This window comes from Physeter macrocephalus, chromosome 2 (assembly GCF_002837175.3).
Source record: "Physeter macrocephalus isolate SW-GA chromosome 2, ASM283717v5, whole genome shotgun sequence".
NCBI lineage: Eukaryota > Metazoa > Chordata > Mammalia > Artiodactyla > Physeteridae > Physeter > Physeter macrocephalus.
Window position 1 is genome coordinate 4,349,565 of NC_041215.1, and position 6,568 is coordinate 4,356,132.

General features: G+C 46.6%; 1 long non-coding RNA gene across 1 annotated transcript; it reads left to right on the forward strand.

Annotated features, from left to right (window-relative positions):
- Nucleotides 1-1,012: 1,012 nt before the first annotated feature.
- On the forward strand, nucleotides 1,013-6,562 carry LOC114487473 (uncharacterized). Its single transcript, XR_003682595.2, has 3 exons — nucleotides 1,013-2,467; nucleotides 3,618-3,807; nucleotides 4,364-6,562. It is a non-coding gene; the product is annotated as an uncharacterized lncRNA (long non-coding RNA).
- Nucleotides 6,563-6,568: the final 6 nt, after the last annotated feature.

Sequence of the window (6,568 nt, forward strand, 5' to 3'; positions counted from 1 at the left end):
TTCTTTTTCCTTTTCAGCATTTTCTCCAATGAAGCTGTGATACTTGAGCAAAAAGAAGAAACAATAAGTTTCTTTAATAACAAAAGATAATAGGATATTATGTTAAGAGGGAAAAAAAACCCACAGGATTTCAAACTTAAATGCACAGAAAAAAACCTGATAGGAAATGGACCAAAATGTTGATTGTGATTATGTCTTTTACAACTTTGTGTACTTCCAAATTTTCCACAAAGAGCATGTTATTTTATAATCAGGGGAAGAATGGTGTTTTGCAGGGGAATATTGTCAGAATAGTATTAGTACTTCCTTCAAAGATTATATAACACACACAGACACACACACACACACTTTTTTTTCTTTTAATTTTAAGAGTAATTCAGGGCCCAGGGAAATGAAGTCAGCTAGATTTATTAAAACACTGAAGCTATTCTGAATCAGTGAAAATCCGCGAGTTCACATAGCAGTTCTGATTAACTGTTTGCACTGCGCAGGATGGAGTGCAGAGCATTCAGCTTATAAAACGCCAGCCTCCCTCTGTATAGGTGCTCACAGTGACCACGCGGTGAAATGAAAAGGGAGCATTGATTTTGATTCTGCCCACATAGAAAAGTGGAAGCCTGGGGTATAAATGTTCTGGGGTCCCACACGGGCAGAAAAAGCCCTACTGTTCTTCCACTCCCAACTGCTCCAAGCAAGTCTTTCATTCAGGCTATGTTGCTGTTTCAGTTCAAACCCCCTCCTTGTGAAATGTATTGGCCCTTTTTTCCCCACCTCCCACTACTTCTCCCCAGCCCCCCTTCCCAGGCCAACTCCCAAACAGGAGTATTCTAGCTGAGGATGCTCAACGACGAAGACTGCTACCCACGTGAATCCAGCCAAGCTTCTATTTAAGTTGCCATCAGGATTTTGACACGGTTTCCATAGTTTCTTTCCACTGTCCAAAGTGTGGTACTGCTGTGGGCGCCACCCCAAAATGGAACGCGAGGAGCAGATGTTTTGTAAAAGTAAGCGCTGTGTCTGGGGAAGTGTGAGTTAAGAAGCTAAGTGTGACTTTGCAAGCCACGTGAGGTTTTCGGCAACATTCAACAAGTGTTTTCAGCTCCTGTTTTTTGTCCTGATGTTACATGCTTGAGACACTGGTAAGCGGAAGAAACTCAGCCTGTGACCTCCTCGAGCTGAGAGTTTAGCAGTGGACCTCAGTGTAGGTACAGTATCTTAGCAAGCACAGGTTGCTGGGTAAGAGCACCGGAACCCTCATCGAGTGGTGGAGGAAAAGGCTTTTTAAAGGAAATGACCTTTAAGGGGAATCCCAAAGGATGAGTAAGAGCTAGGCAAACAGGAGTGAGTGAGGTGTTCTAGGTCGACGAGTGATGAAGTTGTGGGAGTCTAGGAAAGGGAGAGGTGTCCTGGATTATGGGAATAGGAGTGAAATGAAGTCAGAGAAGTAGCTGCACTGGGGCCATATTTATTAGCACATACAGATGACTGATGGATGTCAGAGGTGGGGGGAGAGGTCAAGGATTACACCCAGGTTTCCTGCTGGCTGGACCATGAACCTGTCACTGAGATATGGAGCCATGATGAATTCAGTCATGGACAATGAGAGTTTGCAGGTGCCTGAGATATTCACATGGACATACCTAGTGGGCACTTTTTACATGGGCCTGGAGGTTGGGAAGGAGGACCAGGCACGAGGTAGGGATGCTAGGCACCAGCATGGATGTTACTGAAGCTATGGGTGTGGTTATGGGGGCTGAGAAGCAGTCTAGGCTGGAGACCTGAGAAGCACCCACTCTTAAGGGGTAGGCAGAGGAAGAGGGGTCTGTCTATAAATGACATCATTAGTAAACCCTGTGGCTTAGACAGTAGTCAGCACCACCTTCACCTCCAGCTTACCAAATATTTTCACATATGTTATCCAATGAAGTAAGTGGGACACATTATTCCTATTCCGCAGTTGGAGAAATTGAGGTCAACAAAGGTTACATGACTTAGCCAATTCCACCCAGAGGTCTATCTTTATAATACATCAAAGGTCATCACATTCCAAAGGTTTTTTTTTTTTGCCCATTCAGCGGGTATGGTTACAAGACCTCCAACCTTCCTACTCACCCACACCCAAGCCTCTTCCCCTCTCGGAGATCCGGGAGCCCTTTGGCAACTGCTTTGTTTTAGTTTGGTTTTTTTTCCTTCATTGTTATCAGTCCTATTGCTAATGATAATAGCTAGCACTTATGTAGCAGTTGGGTAAGCAAGACGTTGTTCTAAATGCTTCACATATGTTAACATGTTTAATCCCCACAACAACCCTGTTAGGTAAATACTACGATTATCCCTATTTTACAGTTGAAAACATTGAGGCCCAAGGCCACAAGCTGCTACATAGAGCTAAGGGGATTTAAACCCAGAGGAGTCTGATCGCAAGGTCCCGGGCTGCTGCTGAGCCTCCATGGCATTTTGTCGCAGGGTAAATTTCCTCATGTGACCCTTTTGGGGTCTTGCAGTCTTAGCTGCTTCCCCATGGTTTGTTTCTATGGTATCTGTGGTAAAGGAGCAGCCCATACCTACACCTGCATGTCCGAGGGAGGGGGCACGCTTCCTGCTCTCCGCCTGCATTTCTGAAAAGCAGGGTCACAGGTGGAATTTTCGGGCATAATGTAGCACGTGCACAGAAAGTGCGGGTCTGGGCAAAGCATCGTCTCCTCTCTCACCTCCCTTTGCCTAGAACACCTGGCACCCTTCTCATCTTGCTGTGTTGACCCCAGAGTCAGGCCCTGAGGGCGCTTTCCTACCTTCTCCCTTCCTAAATAGTGCCCCCTCTGGGTTCCCACAGCAACTGTGGCTGATTCCTGTCATCTCAGCTGTGTAATTTACAGGTCTTTCCCCCCTGGCTGCAAAAGCTTTGCTGTGCAGGATCTCTGGCTTGTTCCTTTCAAGTGTTTGATCTCTACAACCTTGCACTAAGTAGTTGCTCAATAAGAGTCTTATGGGTGGCCAGCTTTCAAATGCACATTTTGTAAATTCCATTCTTGGGATACTGAGTTTGCTTAAAGCAAAGGTACAGTGGTCTGACCTAGAGCTCTAAGGTCTTGGTGAGCCAGCTGCTTGGGTGTGGGACCTGTGCAGTCAAGCAGGACCCCATGCAGAGAAAGGTCCCACACCTGGTTTAATGTTCTGCTTTCGTTGTCATGAAATTCTTAATTTTTGAACGAGGGCTCCCTGCATTTTCATTTTATACTCGGACCTGCAAATTATGTAGCTGTTCTGTAGGCTGGAGTGTGTCCTGACCACAGTGGGTCCTAATCAGAGTATTACACAAATATCTTCACATCCTCTGAAATCACCTGCAAAATTAGGTGTGTGTATACTTGTGCGCTTTTTTCTGGGGAGCAAGTCTATGGCTTTTATCAGACCCCCAGGGAAGTTCAGAGCCATTGTTATTAATAATAACAACAATAGCTAACCTTCACTTAGGCTTGTTGTGTGCCAGACTCTAAGGACTTTACCTATGTTGCCTTATGCCTCACCACCGTGTAATTGGGTTGGGACAGGGCGACGAGCAGTATTGTACATTTCCCTCCTTTCTAATACTCCCTACTCCTCTGTTCCCCAACCAGAGGAGAGAAGAAAACCACCGACCTGGTCCTCCCTTCTTTTATGGAGCTGGCAGCAGCCTGAACCTTTGTTTGGAGGAAAGGAGAAGCACCCCTTTGCCTTGTCCTGATCCGCCCTTCAGTTCCCTCTGCTACACTCCCAAGTTCCCCAAAGGTGACTTCCTCTTTTGCCAGACTGGGAAGAGGTGATTGGGTAAGTGGGCAAGAAGCCTCTTCATGTCAAGCTGACTGGTTATCAGGGCACCAAGAAGGAGCTGTAGCCAGCTCACCAGGACTCCTGCCACCAGAATCCTGACGTAAGGCTGAGTGGTGGGTGCACTGCCCAGGTTGCAGGGAGCTAGTGCCCTTAGGATATGTATGGAAAGGCCAGCAGCCCTGCAGGAGCCTAGATGGGCACTGAGTTATGGGGGTAGATTAATGAGGCTTCCTCCTAGTACTGCCCTCTTAACACAGGATAGAGTCCACAGCTGGCATTCAGGTTTGTTAGTGTGCTCTATGTCTCACTGTGACTGGAGTGTGAATTCAGGTACATTGCGCCCATTTACTTTATGCATCTCACTCTTGGGCTGGACCTTGTGAAAACAAGCTGAAAACTCAAAACTGGTGAGCACCATCCTTGGTTTTGCTGTAGCATGAGGGAAATTTATGACCTTGTGAATTTATGGGGTGGGGGGGGATGTTGGATACACAGGGCCCCCTAACTTCACCCTCAGTTCTCTGAACTTTTTATTATCATTTCTTTCCTTTAGTGACCTTTCTGGACTGTTTACTTCCTGTGTTTAGAAATCCAGCTTCACAGTTTTACACCAGATTGGGCCTTTTGGAATGTGCCTCTATTTGTAGTTCAACAAACTGTTATCTGGCTACAGGTCTTGGTTCCTACTTCTTATCAATCTGTTCCTCCGCTTTCTGTTTTTATTGTCCTATTTCTGGCCTCGCCAACAAGAAGGTCTTATTGTACCTGTCCCGTTGGGAGTCTTTCCTACAACAAACACTAGATTGTTCTCACTCCCTGGCTTCCTGGTTAGCTCTCAGTTAGAGTGGCTGATACTCACAGTGGATCTTCAGCTCAGCGCTGACAAAAAAACCAAAAACCAAACCAAAAAATGAAAACCCCACAGGAACTACTAGATGTCCTGGAAATTTTCAGTCTTAGTGAAACAGACAAAACAATTTTGACAGGAATGCTGCCTTGGAAGATAATGGCATCCCAAAACAGTCTGAGTTGCTTGCTGCCCTCTCTTGCCATGCCACTTTCCCTTCTCTGCTGCTTCTCTTCCAAGAAACTTCTGGTCACATTCCTCCCTGGAAGGTAGAGGAGGGGAAGACCAACACTGTTGAGCACCTATTAGGCATCAGGCCATGCATTTCATCCTCAAAATCAACTTGTGAGGCAGGTGATGACAGAAATCAAGGGATAGACGGATTAGGAACTTGCCCAAATCAGTTAGCAAGAAAGTGGCCCTGAAACACGTGTCACGTTCTTAACAACCAGGTCAGGGCTTCCCCTCTTATAAACTCTTGTATTGTCAGCTTCCCAAGTCAGTCTCCTTCACCAGGTTCTGAGTTCCTCCAGGGCAGAGGCTGTGTCTTCCTGTACACATTAGGCACTCAACAAATGTCAGTTTCTTTATTGCTTTCTCTTCCCTTATCTGTCACTAAGCAGGCTTGAATCTGTCGTCTAATGATGTGCCTGGCATTCTCCGTAATTCAAGGATGTATTAGGGCTTCCCTGGTGGCGCAGTGGTTGAGAGTCCGCCTGCCGATGCAGGGCACACGGGTTCGTGCCCCGGTCCGGGAAGATCCCACCCACATGCCGCGGAGCGGCTGGGCCCGTGAGCCATGGCCGCTGGGCCTGCGGGTCCGGAGCCTGTGCTCCGCAACGGGAGAGGCCACAACAGTGAGAGGCCCGTGCACCACAAAAAAAAAAAAAAAAAAAAAAAAAAGGATGTATTAGTGTTTATGCCCCTTGATTTACTCGAGGAAATAATATCAACACACATGTTACGAATAATACAAAGCAGTAAGTACATTAAGTGCTCAGTTGGGTGGAAGAAGGAAGGAGATTAATGAGGGCAGAAATAGATATGATAGAAATAAACTTCGTAAAAGATATGGGGTCTTCAGCCATGGAGGATGAATAGGATTTAGAGGTTAATCTGTGCCTTGCGACCACAAGCAGGTAACAAGCTCCTATCCTGTGGCAGACATGGTCTGGGTTTGGAGAACGAGGATTCAGGGGAAATAAGTAAATGATCAACTAGGGAAGTGCATTTGGGGCTGAACTTCGGTGCCTCCCAGGAGGAGTAAGAAACCGAAGCTCAGAGCTGTCACATAAGGAACACTGCATCCTATTGAGAGGTTGAGGTGATGGGAAGAACTGATCTTTTCTCTTCCCCCAAAGAATATTTTTTAGGAGGGATGAATGAGGGATGGGTGCCAATTGCCAAGCATTAATTAGTATCCCTTTTAGATTCACCCTCAGCAATGCTCGTTTTCTCAGAAAGAAAATTGGTTTTCAAAAGTGTCAGAAGGACACAGCTTTTCCTAGAGATCTTGATTAATCTTGAGTTAATTAATCTCACTTCTAAAGCTGTGAAATCTTAACATATCACACAGGTCCAGAGGGGTCTGGAAAGAAAACACAGATTCAAAAGGAAAACACTCATTAGAAGATATGTGCATGACCAGCAGGCAGGGGTCAGTCTGTGCTCCAATGAAAAATTACACACAGTGTAGGGCTTCCCTGGTGGCGCAGTGGTTGAGAGTCCGCCTGCCGATGCAGGGGACGCGGGTTTGTGCCCCGGTCCGGGAAGATCCCACATGCCGCGGAGCGGCTGGACCCGTGAGCCATGGCCCCTGAGCCTGCGCGTCCGGAGCCTGTGCTCCGCAACGGGAGGGGCCACAACAGTGAGAGGCCCGCGTACTGCAAAAAAAAAAAAAAAAAAAATTAC